Source organism: Podarcis gaigeae, assembly GCF_964106915.1.
Source record: "Podarcis gaigeae genome assembly, chromosome: 1".
Classification (NCBI taxonomy): domain Eukaryota; kingdom Metazoa; phylum Chordata; class Lepidosauria; order Squamata; family Lacertidae; genus Podarcis; species Podarcis gaigeae.
This window is the reverse complement of record NC_139678.1, coordinates 108,325,125-108,344,187: the sequence shown is the minus strand read 5'-3', so window position 1 is coordinate 108,344,187 and position 19,063 is coordinate 108,325,125. Positions and strand designations below refer to the sequence as shown.

At 39.6% G+C, this 19,063-nt stretch overlaps 1 long non-coding RNA gene across 3 annotated transcripts in view; it reads right to left on the bottom strand.

Annotated features, from left to right (window-relative positions):
* The window catches only part of LOC310833322, a 400,786-nt gene extending 389,260 nt beyond the window's left edge, over positions 1-11,526 (bottom strand). For all 3 annotated transcript variants that reach the window (XR_014558633.1, XR_014558634.1, XR_014558635.1), the window contains exons 1-2: positions 10,635-11,526; positions 9,519-9,600 (exon numbers count right to left, since the gene is read on the bottom strand). This is a non-coding gene — a long non-coding RNA (uncharacterized lncRNA). The remainder of the gene's footprint in view (positions 1-9,518; positions 9,601-10,634) is intronic.
* Positions 11,527-19,063: the final 7,537 nt, after the last annotated feature.

Genomic DNA, 19,063 nt, shown 5'->3' with positions numbered 1-19,063 from the left:
TGAATGAAGCTACTATTGCATTTCTTGTCCAGTTAATCATCAGAAGCACAAACATAAGCCAAATAGTTCCTTTCTCGCTAGCATAAAAGATTCTTTTCTGTCAGTGTGTAGAAGATAAAGCAGGAACCAAAAATAAAAATAAAAAATCCAGGAGTGTGGAACATTTCCAAATTTACTGTGGGAAAACTTAGCCATTTAAGGACATCTGCCATTCATATTTGATAGTGTGATGTGTATTTTTACCATCTTAGGGTGAGTGCATTTTGTACCATGACTCACATAGTTGAGTATTTCTTCACACATCCCAGAAATTCAAATTCAGCTTACAAAGCAAGCCCCAATTACAAACACAGGATATTTTCAAAATGGGGCAAAATTCTATCATTCATGGTAAATATTTGGAAACAGTACATTTAACTGTTATGTTGCATAGCTGATTAACATGAAGCAGAAATGGCCAATGCCAAGTTTACAGTTTAAATCAAATCCATGTCAATTGTGGGATTTCTAGAGGTATGTTCACATGACAGCTTTCTTTTTCTTTTTTCTTTTTGGAGAGGTTTCACATTATTCTGGTGTCCATGCGGTGCCATTTGAAGCTATCCATACTGTGCTATATGACTGTTAAGTAAAAAATATGGCAATAGTCATAGCCATCCCAAGGCATTTTGGTGGCTCAGACAGAAGACCCTAAATGACAACCTACCTACAGTAGATAAATAGTTGACAATCTGACAATTAATGACTCTCAAAACCTGCCTCCCAACATCACTTCACTTAGCCTAATAGGAGGACTAATATGAAAAAGTGCTAATATCATACTCCAGAGGTCTGCATCAGTTCGGTAGGCAATGCTGCCTTCTATCACACCTGTTTCACAAAAGGTCAGGTATTGTAATCCTGGATCGAAGTTCATGGGTATTGAAATAACCAGTCCCATCAGTACAAGAAGTTCTGCTTGTGCAAAAAGACTCCCCCCCTTCTCCCTCACATGAGTGGGGGAACCCCTAGAACAGATATAAGGGGCACACAGAGGAGGGAGAAGGTGATAATGTTCTGTTGTTCACAGAGAAATCTTTGCTGACAAAACTTTTTCCCAGCCCTGGAGATATCCACGATGAACCTGAGAACTTCTGCATGCAAACCAGTTGCTCTGCCATTGAGTCCTTCCCTTATTTCAAATGAATACAACAGACATTGCATATTCGGTATATGGCAAGGGCCTGAATCAATGGATTTCCCCAAAGAGGAACAACTGCCTAAGCATGATTCTGTCCCAGTTCCAAAGACATCATTGGTCCTATTGTCCTATTTAGCTTCCCTCAACAGCAATTCTACTCTAAATAGAATGCTGGAGAAGTGGGAATATTGTTTCTATCTTCATTGCTACATTTATCACTCTAGTAGAAGAGTAGTAAGTCTATATTCCATCACTTCCTAAATACAGGAGGTTATGTGTATATAATGCTAACTAATGTGTGCATGAGAGAGTATTTAGGTGTTTGGCCATGTGATGTGGTACACTGGTTAATTTTAAAACAACAGCTTGGCCTACCTCTCAAGCCATACTCCAGGTTTTGGTGGCTCAGGCAGCTTGCCTCCACCTATGGCAGTACTGAGCTCCTGTGCTATGCACCATTATTTGTTGGTGCCACCATGTTTATTACACTAGCCACCAACGTATGTGTGTATGTTGGAGGCTGTCATAATTAGTATGATGGTGCCTGCAAGTTAACGGGTACTATGTGTCCCTGGCCACCACCATCCCCAACTGCCCACAACTGCCACCCAGCTGAACCACATTAGCTGCAATGGTGGCTACAAACTGGTGGTTATGGGCCCTTCTGGGGGCTTTGAAAGCATTTGCCCATGTATGCTGTCTGCTGGCCTGCCACCATGAATCACAACATTCTATATGTATCCTAAATGAGGTGTGTGAAATTAATGAGAATTTTTTCACTTAGATATTTAGATGAGCCAGAAGAATGAGACCCAAGAAAATCTGAGGTAAATGCCAGCCTCTATAACTGACTTAATCTTTGTCCTTATATAAGCCATTCACCTTGAGGGGCAGGTGAAGGATGGGGATTTTCCATTATAAACCTGGGATGACAGTAGTGGTTACCCACAAAGACAGTTGTTTAGTGACCAATTGTACATGACTTATCTATCGCCAAGCTTTACATCATAGTAGTCTTTGTTTTTCCACATCACAGATATTACTGTAATAGATATTGTGGTTTTACTACCAATGTTTATATATAGCCTTCAGTTAACTAATCTATTTATATTTTTTTAAAAGCAGCCTATCCATCATAATGTGATCATGGGGGGAATTTGAATGGAAGTAAGTAGTAGTAACGGAACCATACGTTTGTTCACAATTTAGGAAATGGTTGGTTGGCAACCATCCGTCTCTGTTGACAATGAAGGAATGTGCTTTTGGGGGTGAAATCAAACTGTTGCAAGGTTATAGCACCTGCTATGGCTGAAATAGAACTAAATGTCAAGCACAATAGTGTGTATGCTAACCCTATAAAGTTTATACTGTTCTGAGCAAATATTCCTCAATAATTTCTAGATGATTTTCAATTCTACTTATGTGAAACAGAAGAACTATTTATCAAGATATTTACCATACAATAATGGTAAAATCCGAGAAGACCCTCTTTGAGCTAAACGTAAACACAAATTTCAACTTTGTTTGCATCTGTTAATTTAGAAGGCTTGCACAGGGGGGGAAATGGTAACATAATTTAGCAAATAAATCAGATAACCTTTCTGACACAAATAGGGACCCAGCAAGTGTGAGGAGAAGCAACTGTCACAGCAGACATATACTGTCTCATATACTGAAGCATAGTTAGATCAGGGTAGACTGAATGGTGCAATGAAAGTTAACATTTGCTTTCAATGAACACACAAGTTTATTTCTGCTATCTACAACTGATCTTTCCCTCCATTCTTATAGAGCAAGCTATTTAAGTTTTCTTTGGACACCCAACCTATGTTAGCTTTTACACTTAAAATAATAAATTCATTTGCATTTTCCATAAACGAGTACTCAATGAGATTACAATGGATGAGAATATAAAAGGGGAGTGAAAGCCCAACAACACAGGAGCTCTAATTATTTTATCATTAGATACCAATATTGCACTTACCAACCCAAATATTTTAACTCTCAGATTCTGAATGTGCCAGGCCAAATTGCTCATATACAGTCTAAGAAGTGGTGTCAGCACAGTGACAAAAATCCAGGCTGAAGTTGTCTGGGAAATCTCATGTCCTTGGCCTTGCCTCACCAAATAGATGAAAAATTATAGGATGAACTTGACTGCCTTAGAACTTACTACCCTTCCAGCCTCAGTAGGATAACAATTCACAGGAGGCAATTTCACAGGGATTTATTTAGGAGATTTAGTCAGCAGTGAAACTGCCTCTCTCTTCCCCCCACCCAAACCCATGCCTCTTCTTTGTAATGCATTGTTATGCTCACTGCTACAAAGGATGTAATACGATGTTCTAGGTACAATAAATGGTAAATTATCGGGAGGGGAGAGACAAAGTATCAGAGAGGGCAAACTATTGAAAACAGGAGGGACATGATGTCCAACTTAGAGCCAATTCATATATTATATAAAAAGTGGATGAAGAGAAGTTCAACTTGCACATCCTTCTCTGTGAATTTCTACTGTAAAGTGAGAGCTCATAAATTTCATTGTGAGTTCAAACTTGCAAGATAATTTTCTACGGTCCAGTGTAAGCTGGATAATAAGAAGCATGAGTGAATGAGAAGGAATGACTGTATGCAAATATACACTCTGAAGGCAGCCCTGTTTAGGGAAGCTTTTAATGTTTAATAGGTTTTGTATTTTGGTGTTCTGTTGGAAGCCACCCAGAGTGGGGGGGGGGGTATAAATAACAAATTTATAATAATAATAATAATAATAATAATAATAATAATAATAATAATAATAAATAATGTGCTGCACCTGCCACTGAACAAGGATGGAATCCAATGCAACTTTTCTTATGTCTTGTTTTCCGGTTGACACCTCTCTTAATGTAAGGGGAGCCATTTTGGCCAATTCCTTCTTTGCACTGCAGCCCCTTGCACTACCAAAAAATATTTCAGAAAAGTGAGAAGGGGAATAACAGTGGGGAAGCAATGCAGGGCAAACTGGAGGAAATTACCTCCCCTTCTCTTATATTAGCAGTGGAGTTTGCTGGAACAAAAGCTGTTTCATGAGTGGAAATACAACATTGGATTCCACCTGAAAGTGCTGGAAAACAAGTCACAGGAAAAAAGATAAACGTGCTCAGGAACCAGCATAGGACAATGAATAATCCCTGAAATTAACTCTGATTGAAATCCCATCTGACACATATTGGAGGAGTCTACCATCTCTCAGCATCAGTTCCAATACATTGTACAATGATAGGCAATGAGAAGTTGTAAATTATGTTGTATTTTAAAAGCTATTAAATAATAACTTATTATTTAGAAAGCTCAACTGTCATGGTGCAGGTGCACAGTTGGCACCAAAGTTGGGCAAGTGCCAGGTGACCAAGCATTTTTTTCCAGGGGTTTCCATGCTGACACACACAAACCAGAAGAATCCCCAGTCCACCCTTACCACTGCCATTTCAGTACTTCCAGAGAGGTGGGATTAAAGAGGTGATTCAAACTTCATGCTGCACTGTTCGGAACAGTCATGACTCTTTTCTGGAAGGTGGGCATTTCAGGTCTCTTACCTAAAGAACCGCGGGTGGCGCTGTGGGTAAAACCTCAGCGCCTAGGACTTGCCAATCGCATGGTCGGCGGTTCGAATCCCCGCGGCGGGGTGAGCTCCCATCTTTCAGTCCCAGCTCCTGCCCACCTAGCAGTTCAAAAGCACCCTTAAGTGCAAGTAGATAAATAGGTACCGCTTTATAGTGGGAAGGTAAACGGCATTTCCGTGTGCTGCTTTGCTGTCGGTTCGCCGGAGCAGCTTCGTCACGCTGGCCATGTGACCCGGAAGTGTCTCTGGACAGCGCTGGCTCCCGGCCTCTTAAGTGAGATGAGCGCACAACCCTAGAGTCGGACACGACTGGCCCGTAAGGGCAGGGGTACCTTTACCTTTACCTAAGCAACCACATAAACTTGCAAAAGAGACACCTAGAGGTTACGTGGAGGGCAGTGTTGGAGCCTAAATGCAATGTGCATATGTAAAAGGTCCAGAAGGCCCAGGTGGTAAGAGGTAACCCCAAGGATAGGGACTGATAAAGGGATTGGTGGGGGGGGGGGGGTGAGATGCAAGGCTTTGCCTAAGAGCCAATGTGACGTAACAGCAAATATTTTGTGGTTGAATGTGACAAAACGTAGGTTTGAAAATGTGCTCATCCGTTACTGGGTGGCCTTGAACAAGTCAGTAGTTCTCAGTCTAGCAGCTAGTTTATCTATCAGGGATATTACAAGGATAAAATGAGATAAACTACATGGAGATTAAATTTAAAACATGTGCAAGGCTGGATTAAGGTTGTTGGGGGCCCTGTTGAAGTTCCCAAAATAGGTCCCTCAAAAGGAGTGGATGAAACAAGGTATTTTTTAAAAAAGAAAGTCCTGTGGTATTTTAACAACTAACAGATTTATTTGGCATATGCTTTACAGGATTCTGACCCTGGGGAGTTTCTCACCTCTCAGCAAAACACAAGCAAAAACCCCCATCTTGACAAGATTCATAAACAAAAAGAAAATATTGTGAGCATGTCCAGTTTCACATTTTAAACTCATTTAATTCATCATTGTTTTTGCTCATTTCTTGCCAGCCTACCTCATATGACTGTTCTGACAATATAGAAGAGGTATAAAATGGCTGCAAATTTCAACATGTATTTTGTTTAATAAAATTTGTATAGTGCTTAATTGTAAATAAAACAAATAAAACTTTTAAGTGGTTTTGCTTCCTAAGTTTCTTTCGAGGAGGGCTAAATGTTCTTTAAAAAAAAAGTCTGTGCCGCCTTGCAGGCATGGGCCCTGGTGCAATTGCTCCAACTGCACATTATAACCTGGCTGTGTGTATACTAAGTAAGGTTGACTGGACACATGGTAATGGTGTTTGTAAGCAGCTTCTTTTATCTCCTGTTAGAAATACATTTAAATATCATATGTGGAAGGAGGACAGCTCCACCTACTTTGATGGTTTTAGAATTCTTTTTTATGTGATTCCGCCCCTGTTCCAGTAAGCTGATGGATAGTGCATTTAGCAAATAAAGAGATTGCTGCTGTATTGCATTAGTGGCATCATATGTATACTAACAACCTGACACATTCCAGTATTAGAAGCTGTACTTGAAGATACAACAGCCAAAGGCAGCACATAATTGTTTGTAATTTAGCACAAGTGATGCCTATCTAATCAAATTCTCTTGTTGATATACTTCTGGGGTCTAGGCTTCCAGAAACAAAAGCATGGCTTTCATTTTTGGTTAATTTTTCCAGATTTGGTAAATTGTGAAAAATATAATATGGTAAAAATGGTACCTTAGGGAACACTTTTTCAGTCTATTTAATTAAATGTAATGATAATCTGTGCAACATCTGATCAAATTTTTCATTAGATCTCATTTTTAATTTTTCACTAGCTTCATAATAAAGCATAATGATAAACCAAACCAATCATGAGCCTGCTTATAGATTTTCTGCTTTGTAATGTTCTGTACCATAAAATCCCCCGCCTTCCCCCATGAAACACCAAGTAGCAAATTGCAGTATTATAGCCTTCCCTTAGTGACTGAAACATCCATTTCTGTGTGGCATCAGACTAATAGATATATTTCCGTAGGTAAATGGAAAGAATTTCTCGCTGTAATCTTATTTGAATTTCATTTCATTTGATTAAAGTAGGGAGGAGGGAGGGGGAAATTAAACAAAAGAATTCAAAATGAAATTGAAGAGATGTGTTGCTGGAACGAAAGTGAAGACAGTACCTGACATGATTTTCCTGAGCATAATGCTGCCAGACCTAATAGGGCAAGCTGTGGTTTGAATGGATGATATCTTAGGTTTTTGTAATGCTAAAGGACTTATCAAGGTTTTTTTTTTTTTTTTTAAGCAGACAGATAAGGGAATCTAAAGTTATGTCAAACAAATTACATTTTAGTTATTAGCGGCTAGTTTGTAAATATCAAAGACCCACTTATTATAGTGCTTGGAGCTGCATTTGCATGCTGATGAAATGCGAGTGGATGGCTGTGAACTGTAGGGTTATCTCTAGTGGAGCAGTGGGGAGCTCCAGAATCAGACAGTTGAGCATCTGACCGACTCAAGAGTCCAAGCTGCAGACCTCTTCTATTCACTTTCTTCACAACAATTAAAATATGCAAAGTGATAATTTTCCTTAAGTAGCCTTAAATGTGCGATCTATTTAAATGTGAGGGAAAATTGCCTGAAGCTTCTGGTGTGAGGGACAAAAAAGAATAAATTATGCAAATAGCGGAAAAGGACTCTACCACTTGAACGCCTAATTTTCCTGTAATAAGCATACTGTTTCATTTAATTTTTTGCCTCTTATTAAAAGTGACAGTTCTTTTTGCACTGTCTGATGGTTATATCTGACACAAGCAAGGGGAAATGACTGCTAGACTAAATGCTAAAGCGTTTTGGTAGCTTTTTTAGATGATGGTTACATTCACAAAGTAATTATGCACTGAAGAGTCGAGAAATAAGGTTTAATTACACAGTAATCGCTTCTGATGGACACGGCAGAAGTGTGAACACCGCCAGACTGCAATCCATCAATGACAAACCCCTGGCCACTTTTAATTCCTCCTCATTTGCATCATAACCTCCGCACCAAGTTGCACAAATGCTGTTAAATGTTAATAGGAGCTGTCTCTCCACTCAAAATGAATGCTTAAGCTGTTTCATTTTTTTCCCTCCTCCACCTCAGACCTTCAAAACCAGCTCTTCTCTGAGAGCAGGCATTAAGCACAGAGCATGGTGCATGGTCACTGTTGTGCTAATTGGGAGCAACACTTAAAGTTTTATCTCTCAAGCGCTAATAATGCACACTGCTGACAAACCAGTGAATAAGTAATGGACTGGGGGTGTGGGGGGTGAAGAGAGAAGGCAAACGGCATGCCTGGAATGAAAAATGCAGTTGGGACTGTTGTTCAGTGACTAGCTATTTGATTAGGCCCTGTAGTCGTATTTAATCCAGATCCTTGGGGAACATAGACAAAATTACATCTTCATCTCATCAAACATTCAGCCATATTTAAGTATTCAGCTGATCATGCTTTTATTGTTTCTCTTGCAGCTACAGAGAGACAATGATGTGCTGAACTCTTCATTCTGTAACACAGAAAGACTGAGCTTAAACTAGGTTATTTTATTGGGGAGAAGGGCAGAATTAGAGCTATGGTTTAAGCCCATTAAGTATGAAGAAGGGGTCCCCCCCCTTGTTTACCAATTTATTTATAATCTCCTCTTTCTTTTCCCCCTTCATCATCCATGTTTGGACCAACTTACATCCTGAGAACGTTCCACATCATTAATTTTCAAACTATTCTTTTTCTACTAAGCAGTAGGCATCGTTTTGTCCTGATAAGAGGAAGATTCCTCTGCTGCGTACCCACCAGCAAGTTCCACTGACTGTTCCATGGAACAGGAAAGGTAATTTGTAAGCAGCCAGCTAAGTTTAACAGTAGAGTCCTAAGTGACAAAAAGCGTCTTTTTTTCCTCCATGAAGATTGAGAATTAACAACACCTTTCAGCGCATAATAGTTAAGCCTTTATCACTTCAGGAGCTGCTGATAAGGTTAAGAACACTAGACAAACTGCTCATTAGTGGGAAGGCTTGCCTTTTATATTAAAGACTGCTGGGTACTGAAGTTCCTCTAGTGAGCAATACATCCCTGGCATTTGAAAAGAACGAGCTAATCACAGCACATAAATGAATATGAGAAAACATGGCATAGTCTAGCGATATTAGGTTGGTTTTCCTATACATTTTATATGTGTGCAAAAATCATGCTCAGCAATGCAATGCAATTGCAAGCTCCCATTGGATTTGCCAGCATCTTCCATCAAGATAACTTCCTTATATGAGCTGCTATTCCTCTGGCTGTTTAGCACACATCTAAAAACACAAGCTGCACTCCCCAACTCATTTAGCTCATGATACGACCATGACAAGCAATGCAGACCATTGCAAATTTGTTCAACAGTGGTTACCAAAGCAAGAACAACCAAAATAGAAGTGATCAATGAATTTGTGGTTTGCAAACAATTCAAATGGCAATTAAACAATAAAATAAAATAATTGGCTCCATGCTGTCCTTCAATACTATCCCCAAATTTACTGCCTGAGATATGTTGCTTCATCTCACCCAAGGGTTAGGGCTGATTCTGTACCAAAACTTAAGTTTAATTTCAGCCCTTGGAAGGGCCCAGTAAAGGGCTTTCTCTGTTGCAGCCCCCATCATTAGCACACCAAGCAGCTGGGGTGAATTAAAGTGGAACAATCACTTACAGTTTCTGGAGTTCAAAGGCTTTATTCATGCAAGAACTATTTGCAGGATGAGTGGAGATGAAAGAAACAGATGACATCTAGTCTGGGGAAAAGAAAAAAATGGCTTCGTTTTCGGCATGAAGTTAACTCAGAGAGCTAAAAAAGGTGCTGGTTCAATTGCTACACAGTGCCCTCTGGTAGTTTAAAGCAACACATTCATTCACTACAAACTCAAGAGAAAGAAATTTGTTTTTCTCCAACAGCACCTAAATTGTGGCACTCCATCCCCACAGAGGTGTGTCCGGCACCTTCGCTGTATAGCTTTCAGTATGTGCTGAAGACACAAGCCTCTTTTTAAAGTGTGCCCCTGTTCTTCTAACTGTTACTTTGCTAACCAAGGAAACCCCCTACTGAATAAAGTGTTCACTGACTCCCACCGCTGAGGTTCCTTAAAGGTTCCTTAAAGCACATAAACATAAAGAGATAAGGAGTTGCAAAATACGCATGCTCAGAAGTAGTTTGAAGGACTGTAGTTCAGTGGTAAGGCCTCTCTGCCTTGCATGCAGAAGGTCTCAGGTTCAATCCCTAGTGCCAGTCAGACCAGACAATTCTAAGCTATGGTCTGACTCAGGATCAGGCAGCTTTTGCTACATAACCCAAAAGCGTGGTTGCAGCCAATAATAATAATGATTATTATTATTATTCAATATTCAAAAGAAAAAGAGAGCATTGGGGCAAGTGACAGAAAAACAATAGCAACCCACTATCATGATTTCTTAAGTATCTTCCTATTTCTCTCACTCCCTCCAAGATATTTTCTAGCTATGAAATCCTTCCAACACCTTCGCTACCTAGCCCCAGCAATGGCCTCATATATATATATATATATATATATATATATATATATTATTTTGACAAATACATTTTTATCCATCTTATTCTTATTTTTATTCTTAGCAATGGCCTCTTCACTGCTATCCACTATTGAGTTTACCTCAGGATTTGTGAATGCTATGCAACACTAACTTAAGTGTTAAGTTGCAGGATTTTATTTTTATTCTTTTAATGAGTGGTCCTTTTGTATTGAACCCTGCTGAAATCTTGTACATACGCCAATAAAGCTTTGAGAATACGAACCTGGGAATTTACCTCAGGAGGTTTGCTGGTTCTTCAAAATGGAGGCCTTTCTGCCTGTTCCCTCAGGGATTAGCAATAGTTTTCTGCTCCCCTTACTGAGGCATACCTCCCCCCTCCAGCTTCAGCCTCATAAACGCTTTTAAATAAATGAAATGAAACAAAACCAAATGAAACAAATGCAGCTGCTTGTTCCCCTCATAGGTTTCCTTTCTTCTGCCTGGAACAACGAAGCCTCAGGAGTCTGGTTAGGGCTGGCTTGGTTGCTAGTTTATGGGCCGAAGCCTTTCCTCCCTCTGTCACGTTACAGGTATTTCAGGGCCATTTCAGGTGCGTTTTCAACGTGGCCCAAGCAGTGGAAGCAGCAACCGCAGGCGTGTCCTCTCGGCTCATTTCCCCGTGCCCGAACCGCGAGGCAGCAAAGTCATGAGGCCAGCTGCCATTTCTCATGGACATACCCCGAATTGGCTCCAGATGCTTTTGATCTGACTGCAGTTTCATTTTTGCCAGCCATGCCAACCTTACAGGCAGGGCAGGGTGGGCGCCTTCTGTGAGGTCTGGGGTTTGCAGGAGGAGGACTCTGGCTCCCTAATTCCCAGTCAGGTGTTCTCTTCACACAACTAAGCGTCACCTGGAAGGGAGAGCAAGGCCCCGCCTCCTGCCACTCATGCAGTGCAGGGGAGGAATCTGTAGCAGGAGCCTGTTCAATACACACCTGTTTGCCTCCCCTTGAAACCTGTGTGCATGCAGACATGGCCCCATGTGGGGAGGGGGCCAAGGCTGTAATTGTGGAGCTAGAAGCTGTGACCCCACCATCCCCTCTCATGTGAGAGCTATAAATAAGTCAAAAATAAGTTGTTTTGTGTGTGTGTGTGTGTGAGAGAGAGAGAGAGAGAGAGAGAGAGAGAAGAAAAGAAAAGAAAAGAGGGAGAGAGAGAGAGGGAGGAGAAGAGGAGAAAGTGAGAAGAAAGAAAGAAAGAAAGAAGAGAGAGAGAGAGAGAGAGAGAGAGAGAGAGAGAGAGAGAGAGAGAAGAAAAAAAGAGAGCATTTCCAAAGCAGCTAACTTCCTACCAAGAGAGAACTGCTGTACAATTGCCACTTTTTATTTTCAAAACTCCTTGCACCCCAGGCAGACTTGAATAATGATGATGTTGTTGTTGCTGCTGCTGTTGTTTGCAACACTTAAAAAAGAAAGAAAAAGTACTGGTAATATACCATCGATATTTTTCCCCACAGCATGCCCAAAGTATTCTGTCTACCCACCCACCCCCTCTGCCTCTCCACATTATTGTGGAAATGCCAAACGTCTTGCCTGGATATGGGTTTCATAGAGACAAGTACAAGTAAACGGAACTGGTTAGCAGTTGACAAGTACAGAGGAAGCTTCTGGCAAGATGATCACATTTCAACAAGTGTGCAGTTTTATAAAACAAAGATATTTGAGTGAGGTGGAGGTGTTTAGATTCACAGCAAGGTTCAAAGACCGCTCATCTATATATTCAAGATTAAGCATAGCACTCCGCCCCTCCCCCCCTCCAAAAAAGTGCCAGTGTTTTTAAGCGTGTTTGTTACGTTTGCTTTTTATATCCATACTGACGAATGCAAGGTCACCCACATGATACAATCACAATCCCTTTTTTGCTACTCTCTCTGAATGGTGTTCCTGTGTTTTAGTGAGCAGTTAAACCAGTGCAGTGAGACATACTGGAGGTGGGAATTATTGGAGAATCTCCAGTGCTTTCTATAGTCAAACACAGAGCTAGGGAAGAACAAAATTTTGCCAAGGCTCCACACAAAAAACACTGAATGTGGAGCTAATGTTGCAAACTGACAGAATTTTTCAAGCTGCTATGTGAAAATAAAATAAAACTTGTTTGACCAGTGACCTTTCAATACTATGTCTGCCAAAATATGATCCTGACAAATTGACATATATTCCCAATTTTGTCAAAAACAATTTTTGGAGGCTATATCTCTCTCACACAAAGAATCATTAAAAATGTATGTTTCCTCTCCAACTGGTGTACTCAACTGGGGTGTTGTCAATGGGATCAAATCGTAATCTAGACTGGTTGTGTATAAACAGTTGTCAATATTTCTGTTTCAAAAACTCTTCATTACACGAGTGTTTAGTTGCAGATACTGCAGGAGTTTCTAAGAAGGGCAACCGAGAGTTGAAACAGTTCTTACAAAATAGTGGCAGGCAGTCATAAAAAGAGGCAGCTCACAATGCAATCCCAATTCCTAAAAGCCATTGCTCCCTGTTTAGTAGGTGATAGAATATCAGAACCTGCAGTGTGACATGGATCTTTGTGGGCAGAACCAGATATCAACAGTATGTGTCTAAAGCATTTAACAAAATATGTTACTTCATGTGTTGAAGCAAAAGATTTCCCTAAAACGTAGCTAGGATGAGGGACCTCCCATTAGGCAGAGTGAGGTAATCGCCTCAGGTGGCAAGTGCTAGGGAGCAGCAATGGCGCGCGCACACACATACATTCATTTTGAGCACCCAAGACATTCACATCTGCTAAGTATCAGTGTTGTGTGTCTTGCAGGCCTGTCAAGAACCCTCTGAACTAGCCTGCTGCCCTCAGGTATGCTAGTGGTCACTATTCCATTGCCAATACTTAGGCGTGTTTCACCTGCCAGTCCAGTCAGCTTCATAGAATAGAAGGGGACTCCATCTTACCCTTTGCCAGAAGCAGCAAAATATATTGGGCCTTCTCCTTCCCATTTTATCATGACAGCAACCCTGTGAAGTAGGTTAGGCTGAGAGACAGTGACTGGCCCAAGTGCACTTCATGGCCAAGTGAGGATTTGAACCTTGATCCTAGGTCCAACATTCTAACAACTACTCTGGATCTCATCAACTTATAGTATGCAATCCCTGTGTTCATAGAATTGTTGCCCAACAGTCCTGAAAAATCATGTGTTCCCATGTCTTCTCCCAAACAAACCATATAAAATTAACTCCTTTTGTATGCTGAGACTCCACCAGTACCTTTTAGAAAATGTCCAAGGACATAATAACATAATGGTCTGGTTTGTATATCATGGTTAGCCAAACTATGGCATATTGGGGACCACACAAATGTGCAGGCTCCCAAAGAGGAGTTAACAGACACTTTCTTCCCACTGCACCACACTGAGCTTAGCCAAGGTTTGAAGTAGGCTGGATCTAGATACATTCAAAAAGCATTTCAGGAAAACATGTTCAAAAAGGGAAATCAAGTTGGCAAAAGACAGGACTGCACAGCGCCATCTGGTGTCACAGTGTTATAATGCATATAAAGCGCTTTTTCTTTACAAATGTAGCAGAGTCCTAAGTGTGTTAAGTGCTCTCCTCACTAATAACGACCTGTAGCAGAGAACCTACAGTATGCCCAAAGTCTGCCTTACTATGACATGCAAACCAGGCAAATACAATGTTTGCACTATTGACTATATATATATCATCTATCTATCTATCTATCTGAGCTCTTAGTGGAAAGTTGTATTTGCTTGCTATTTTTGACAGACAGTTCTTGATATATTGCCACACTGATATTCTTCTTAAACAGCTTCCGGCACTTGCCATAAGCTATATAAATCTGTCTACACCTCTATTATCCTACACCTCTATTAGCTACAGTGCTGAAAATGACAAAGCATAGGATTCCCACCTTTTTCTGGCCTGCTCCTGTGCAGAAGAACATAAGAAGAGGCTGGTGGCTCAGTCCAAGGGCCCATCTAGTCCAGCATTCTGTTCTTAGGGTGGCCAACCAAATGCCTGTGGGAAGACAAGAAACTGGACATAAAGCACAACAACACGCTAACACTCTTGAACTCCAGCAACTGGTTTTTTTCCCCATTTTATCTCCATGCTGAGAGACGTTTCTACTGATAAATTTCTGCATACCATATTGCCACAACAGCAGGAAGAAGAAGAAGAAGAAGAAGAAGAAGAAGAAGAAGAAGAAGAAGAAGAAGGTGGCAACCATAGACAAAAAAGCAAAGAAAAGAAAACGCCCACTTGCAATTCTAGTTGTAAAATTTGTGGGCTTTTGTTAAATTATCTGTTGATGTTTGCTACAGTTTTTGGATACATTTTATTGATGCATTGCAAGTCCTTGCTTTACAAGTCAATTTAGTGAATAAATATGAAATAGAATAAAATGCTTTTTATTCCTCCCCCCCTCCAATACGGTTATAATTATGTAGGAATTAAGCCAGTAAAAATGTAGATTGAACCTTGGCTTAATTGGTTTATGTTTAAAGATTCTTTGATCAGCGATAACAGAAATATATATTAACATGTTGCATTTTAAAGTGATGCTGCCTTTCATTAATCAAGTGTCTGTATGGTTGATTAATTTGAACAAGGTTTAAATTGCTATGAAAATTTATCATTCATAGCCATGATCTCCATTTACATATATGTTAATTATGGTAAATGTAATCTTTTTCTGAATCCTCTGGGCTGAATACTAAAAAGACATCGTGATCACAGGAAGGGACTACTTTTCGATTACAAAGTAAAATTTTGCTACCATTCAGTAAAGTCTGTTTCTCTTGTCAGAGATGGACTGGCACACAAAAACATTTCATGCTGAAGGCAAATTCAAATTTCAAGTGATATTTTTTAAGTCAATATCTATAGTATTCCTGAGTTTTAAAATAAAAACTCCTACCCTCTGACTGCTAAAGATGACCTGATGAAAATATATATATATATTTTCCTTCCAACACTGAGCTCCTTTTCCCCACCCCCCTTCATTTTAGCGGCTTAATTAGTAAACACATGATGTTTTCTCTGTCTGTTTCTCTCTTTTAAGAAGACAGAAGTTAGCAAATCTGAAAACGTCTGTAATACAATTAAAATTAATTACATTGCAGGAGATAGACACCCCTGAGGTTTATAGCCTCTTAAGCTGTATTAGAAAAAACATATCTCTGAGCAATGAAGATACAATAGCAATGAAGAGACAATATTGGATGTATTGCTGTGGTTAAATGCAAATAAATATATTTCACTCTGCTCATTTAAAACCCCTTTAGAGACCATTAAAATGTATTTGTTGGCTGCAAAAGATGAGTAAAATGTAGGAAACTGTCCTGTCAAAGAATTTTAACAAAGCTTAAAGAGGGAATGTATTTGCTGGAAAGGCTTTGCCATCTATAACACAGAAAGAAGAAATAAGGAAAGCAGGACTTCAGGCCTATGGAATTCAACTTGAATAAAATAATGGAAAGAGCAGGTAAGCTCCGCCCCACATAATCGATCACAAGATGTGGTGCAAACTCACACCATTTGAATGGCAATGCCCATCAACTTTGGAAGGCGGCCCCCTCAAATATTTTAGGGGGGGTCCTCTAGGAGTTGGCTCCTATGATACGGCAAAATTCAAGATCAAAGTGTGGAGCCCAAGCTGGAGTCTAGGAAATTTTTCATCTTCATTTATGGAAAAGTCAAAATGTTCAATGGATATACATAAAAAAATGAGTATGTTTGTGTCCAGATTTTATATGATTTGATTTCAAAATATATGTAGTAATGGAGCTTGAAAATCTAGGTCTTCTAAACTGAGACTCTCCTTGCCCACTCTCCCCTCCCTGCTGCCTGAGATTTTTGGAGGCAGGCTATAATATTTGGGTCATGCTGAAAAGACCTTGAATAATTCACATGTTCCACAAATAAGGCTTGGCACTGGCAATTTTGTGCTTGAGCCTGGGCTACGTGAACATATATTTCATGGCAAGGCAAGAAGCCAATAAATATTCAGAATTCCTGTTGCTGAAATAAAAAAAAGTAGGCATACTTAATAACTTTATGCAAACTTATTGGATGCCCTGGTTTAGATTTCCATGAAATATTTGCTCCAAGATTCTATTGCATGGTTCGTTTTGGTAAGTGATTTGAGCCACCTAGTCCAAAGTTAAAATGAGGAGTTAAAACCCTCCGTAGTAATTTACCCCACTTTGCAACTACTGTTAGAGTTATTCACCATAATTGTATATTAAGCCTGACCTTTTCTTTGGAAGTATACAAAACTTTCTTTTCTACATTGGCTTTTGGGGTTTAAGATTAAATGGGCAAATGGAGATAGTTGAATGCAAGAGTTTTGCTGCCCAATATCATTGGGATAGGGTAGGTCATACATGCAAGTCATCATACATTCTTCTTCTTCTTCTTCTTCTTCTTCTTCTTCTTCTTCTTCTTCTTCTTCTTCTTCTTCTTCTTCTTCTTCCTCCTCCTCCTCCTCTTCTTCGTCTTCTTCTTAAAAAAAAGGTTCACCACATTTGGATAATTTCTGCTTAAATTGTTAATATTTACATAATGTATTCACTGCAAAAGCAGACTCATTTCTTAGTCACAACTTAATGCAATTAAAATGTCGTTCTAGAAACCTTTGCAAGCATAGCACCTTTCATTACCTGACAAGACTCTTTTCAAAGATACTTATTTTGCAATTTTCTCTCCTACAGTTTTGTAGTTAGTCATTTGGCGCACTTACACTGAGTGAATATGATGAATTTTTCCACAGCAATCAAAAGGTTACTCATGTGTGTCAAGATGAAGGAAGTATTTACAGGATTGTGGCCATATTTGGAAACAGCCCAAAATTCATATAATGTTTCTATGTGTGGGCGAGCCTTCTTTTTAAAAAGTAAAATAAAAGGCGCAATGTTTTTACCTTGATTTCGGTGGGACTAGGGCACGAGTAAAATTGCAATGGCTTTTTAAGATGATCTGCTGTTGTAGGGAAATTACAAAAAAATACAAAAGAAATATGAGCAAATGGAAGACAAGCAAAGGTTGAAACGAGATCTCCACGTTAGGAGTGTTCATGCCAAGATACAGGCAGTGCTGATTGTATTTTTTGGCTTGATTTTACAGTCTCTAATGTGGACTATCATTTTTGTTAAAAGAAACCCCCAGGACGATTTAAGTCTTTGTATGAAACTATCACCCTTGTGTTTACCTAAGTCATGCCATTTTCTGATTCATTTTTTTCTCCCCTAGTGTAAAGGTTTCCCCGGCTTCTTTGTAAGTAAATATGATGCATTTAAAGACGCAAGTGACTGGGGCAATTTTGTGACAGTTTTTGTCTGCTGAAGAGAGCTACTCTCAGATTATTATCTGTCTCAAGAGCTGAAAGGACATGAGAGAGTGCTTTTACAAAACTACCTTCATCTCTTGGGCCTTAATAAGAGCAACAGAGAGCAAGAAAAAGAAAGAAAAAAAGAAAGAAAGAAAGAAAAGAACAAGTGGTTATAGTAACGATGACTGATCTTGGTGCTCAAATCTTAGTGAAGTGCAATGCAGGTCTATTTGTCTGTCAGTCTGTCTGTCTATCTAATCTAATCTAACAACCAATTAGATCATAATCACAGAAGACCAGAGTTATCCTTGTGCCAGGCATCTGGAAATGTTTGTTTTGAATTGCGCAATTGGTTTTCAAGACAACTTCGGTGCTTTTGAGGTTGCTTTGACTGAAGGTGTCGTGCATTTTATGTTTGTGTACCACTTACAAATACTCGCACCCAAAAAATTCTGCCAGTCAAACTGACAGCACCTCCAACACACTTCAGCCATCATCTCTCCCCCCCCCCGAGGAAACAACTCACAACCACAAAAGGAGGAGCATCTCATTCTGATTTGTTTAGGGTGGATAGATCTATGAAGAAATGGACAATTTAAACAGCATAATGAATTGCCAAGGATAATACTCTCCCTCCTGCCTATATATATTGTAAATATGAATATGAGATTCATCTACTTTTTGTGCACTTCTGGCATAACAGCTAAAGAAGGAACTTACGCATCTCTTCCATTGTCAATATGGGTTGATGCAAGTGATGATTGACATGTATTAATTGCTGATCAGAGGAAGAACTTCTCTATCATCCCCAAACACAATACTCTTCTTTCTTTTCTTTTTAAATTTTTTAAAATATTTTATTATTAAAATAATTCAACATTAATACATACCTATTACAAATATACAAAAAATATACAAACAAACATACATTTCATACAATCCTTAAAAATATTCATACTTTTCAATGAGTAAGTTCACACATCCTCCTGCCAGTCATAAAGTGAGAAGGTATCCAAGTGATGTACATGGATGCCTGAACTAGCCCTGAGATGTATTTCTTCATAGGGAAGGAATAAGGATTTCACTTTTGGGTGTCCCGCCAGAAAGATGAAAAATGAAGGAGGCATGTATTATGGTTGCTGCAGTTGTGAAATGTCTGAGGTCACCTTGATTAGTACAGTAATGAATAGCCTGGCTATGTGAGAAGGTGCATATTTTCTCATGGGATACTGTATTGGTATAGGAGGCAGGTTTGGACTTGCTAACTCCATTTTCTCAATTTAAGCCAGATTGGGGTTGTTTATATGATGGCAATCTTGACATGGCCACAGCAGTGGCCTTGTTCGC